This window comes from Lathyrus oleraceus, chromosome 7 (assembly GCF_024323335.1).
Source record: "Lathyrus oleraceus cultivar Zhongwan6 chromosome 7, CAAS_Psat_ZW6_1.0, whole genome shotgun sequence".
NCBI classification, from domain to species: domain Eukaryota; kingdom Viridiplantae; phylum Streptophyta; class Magnoliopsida; order Fabales; family Fabaceae; genus Lathyrus; species Lathyrus oleraceus.
Genome location: NC_066585.1, coordinates 21,942,942 through 21,946,743, shown reverse-complemented (window position 1 = coordinate 21,946,743; position 3,802 = coordinate 21,942,942).

Genomic DNA, 3,802 nt, shown 5'->3' with positions numbered 1-3,802 from the left:
TGTGAGAAAGATTCAGCCGTATACCACTGATAGGAAGCTATGGATCCATTTCTTCCAAGAGAGTCTATCTGGCACACAGTTGGAATGGTATTATCAGCTCGAAAGCTCTAACATCCGCACCTGGACTGATTTAGCAACAGCTTTCTACAAGCAGTACCAGTATAACTCTGAACTAGCGCCTACTCGGCTACAGTTGCAGAATATGACTATGGGATCTAAAGAAGGCTTCAAAGAATACGCTCAAAAATGGAGGGATTTGGCTGGCAGTGTCAAACCCCCTATGACTGATCGAGAATTAGTGGACATGTTCATGAGTACACTGACTGGCCCATTCTACAGCCATCTACTGGGAAGTTCTTCATCAGGTTTCACTGAACTTATATTGAAAGGTGAACGTGTTGAAAGCGGCATTCGAAGTGGAAAGATACAGGCGACTACCTCTGCAAGCACCAAAAGGTCCTACCAGGGGAGGAACGAATCAAATGCTGTGTACGGTCAAAGGGGTCGTAACAAGAAAAATCGTGACCATACCATTGGAGCAGTTACGATTGCAGCACCGCCATCTCAAAACTTCCAGCACAGACAAGACAGGCCAAGAAGGCAGTTTACCAAGATCAATATGACTTTAGCACAGGCACTGCAGGGTATGCTAAAAGCAAATTTGATTACCCTCAGAGATCCTCCTACGAATCCCAACACTACTTCTCCTCGTTATAATCCCAATGCCAGGTGTGCATATCACTCCGATAGCCCCGAGCATGATACAAACGATTGCTGGTCGTTGAAGAATAAGATTCAGGATATGATCGACGCTGGAGAAATTGAATTTGATCCTCCAGAGACTCCTAATGTCATCACTGCACCTATGCCTAACCCTGACAAGACTGTTAATGTCGTGGATGACAATTCTCACATTTCTAATGTAGCTGACTTAGCATCTCCTCTCCTGACCATCAAGAAGAACTTATTGCAAGCTGGTTTATTTCCAGGTTGTGCTGAAAATTGCGATCTCTGTATACTCCGACCCAATGATTGCTTGAAGTTGAGAAATGGTATTCAAGGGCCGATGGATGATCGTACAATTCTCTTCGAAAGGGTTCCTAAGGTGGAAAACCCTATTGAAGAAATATCTGTGATTTCCAGATCCAAAGTTCCAGTAAAGATTACCGCTACTAGAGTGCCTGTGAAGATTACTGCTGAGCCCAAGGTAGCTCCCCTAATTGTTACTGCACCTGGCCCTATACCGTATTCCTCAAGCAAAGCCATTCCATGGAATTATGGAGGTGATGTTTACATCCACGACATAAAGCAAGTTGATAATTCTGCTAATCCTAATGACATTGTTGGGACTAGTAAAATTACTCGAATTGGAAGGATCTTCTCTCCAGAAATCTCACCTTCTACCCTTGAAACTCGAGGAAAGGAACCAGTCAACCCTTCTCAGTCAGAGACACCGGTCGAAGTTACTACCGAAGATGTTGCCAAGCAGGAAATGGAAGAAGTGCTGAAAATCATCCGCAAGAGTGATTTTGATGTGGTAGAACAGCTGGGGCATACTCCGTCTAAGATCTCGATGTTATCCTTGTTATTATCTTCTGAATCTCATGCAAATGCGTTGATAAAATTCTTGAAGACCGCTCATGTACCTCAAGAGACATCTGTCGACCAGTTCGAAAATTATGTTGTTAACCTGACTGTTGACAATGGCCTAGGTTTTTCCGATGCTGACCTGACACCAGCAGGAAAGAATCACAATAAAGCTTTGCATATCTCCATTGAGTGTAAGGGGATCACTCTGTCTCATGTGTTGATCGATAATGGCTCTTCTTTCAACGTGCTACCTAAAGCTGTGCTCGATAAACTTGACTGTAAAGGCATTGAACTGAAGCCTAGTGACGCTGTGGTGCGTGCTTATGATGGTGCGAAGAGCGTTGTCCATGGTGAAGTGGTTCTCCCTATCAAGATAGGACCTCAAGTCTTCAACACTACCTTTCACGTAATGAACATTCGTCCTGCCTATTCCTGCTTGCTGGGACGCCCTTGGATTCATGAGGCAAGTGTTGTAGCTTCGTCTCTCCATCAGAAGTTGAGGTATCCAATAGAGGGTAAGATTGTCACTGTGTGTGGAGAAGAAGAGTATATTGTCAGTAGTGTGCATACCTTCAAATACGTCGAGATGGATGGTGAATTCTTTGAGACTCCTTCTCAGTCATTTGAAGTAGTTCCTCCGACCGGTCCTGTCCTTAAGCCAACTTCCTGTGTGCCCAAGGTTATTCGTGCTCCTCCTGCTATGATTTCTCTGAAGGACGCTCAAGCCGTGGTTGAAGATGGTGGTCGTACTGGCTGGGGTCAACTGATCGATGTACCGTACAAGTCTGATAGATTTGGCCTGGGATTTAGCTCTGAAAAGGTGGTCAAAGATCAGATTAATGTTGTAGAAGATGCTGATAGGGATTGCGACCTGGATATCTGGATTTTCCCAACAATTGGTGACGGACTCAATAATTGGAAGGCTGAAGACACTATCCCGATTTCCTTTAGTCAGGAGTAATTGTTTTTGTCTATTTTAGTGTTGCAAATTTTTAATTTTTACAATTGGACTTCTTAAAGCATTGTGTCTATGCCCGGGGCACAATAGCTAATTTGTTAAGGGTTTTGTCATTTTCATAAGCATATTCACATTCAATAAATCAATGGACCTTTTGCATTCAAATATTGCGATCTTTATCTTTCCTGTCATCTTCCAAACAAGCTATGTTTTCTTACACACACTCACGTAACAAATTGCAGATCCATACCCACTCTGGATCCTGTTGATAATAGTTCTACTACTGTTCATTATGACTTTGAAAATCCAATCTACCAAGCCGAGGATGGAAGTGAGGAAGATTGTGAAGTACCTGGAGAACTTGCCAGACTGTTACTGCAAGAAGAAAGGACTATACAGCCGCACGAGGAGTCAGTTGAAACTGTAAATCTGGGAACCGAAGTAGACAAGAAAGAAGTCAAAATAGGAGCAGGCTTGGAAAACAATGTCAAAGGAAGATTGATTCGGATGTTACATGACTATGTAGAGATTTTTGCATGGTCTTATGAAGACATGCCAGGACTGGATACTGATATAGTAGTGCATCGGCTGCCAATGAAGGAAGATTGTCGTCCTGTTAAGCAAAAGGTTTGTCGCATGCGTCCTGAAATGTCTGAGAAAATCAAAGCCGAGGTTATGAAACAATTTGATGCAGGTTTTCTGGCTGTTACTTCTTATCCTCAATGGGTTGCTAATGTGGTACCAGTGCCAAAGAAGGATGGTAAGGTGCGAATGTGTGTAGATTACAGAGATTTAAATAAAGCGAGTCCCAAGGATGACTTTCCACTTCCGCACATTGATGTTCTGGTAGATAACACCGCTCAACACAAGGTATTCTCATTCATGGATGGATTCTCAGGTTATAACCAGATTAAGATGGCGCCTGAGGACATGGAGAAAACTACGTTTGTGACGCAATGGGGCACTTTCTGTTATAAAGTAATGCCATTCGGTTTAAAGAATGCAGGGGCAACGTACCAGCGTGCTATGGTGGTTTTGTTCCATGATATGATCCATCATGAAATAGAGGTATATGTGGATGACATGATAGCCAGATCTCATACTGAAGAAGAACATCTCGATCATTTATACAAACTGTTTAAGAGGTTGAAGAGGTACAAGTTGAGATTGAACCCGAACAAATGCACCTTTGGAGTAAGATCCGGTAAGCTCTTGGGCTTTATTGTCAGTGGTAAAGGAATTGAGGTTGACCCG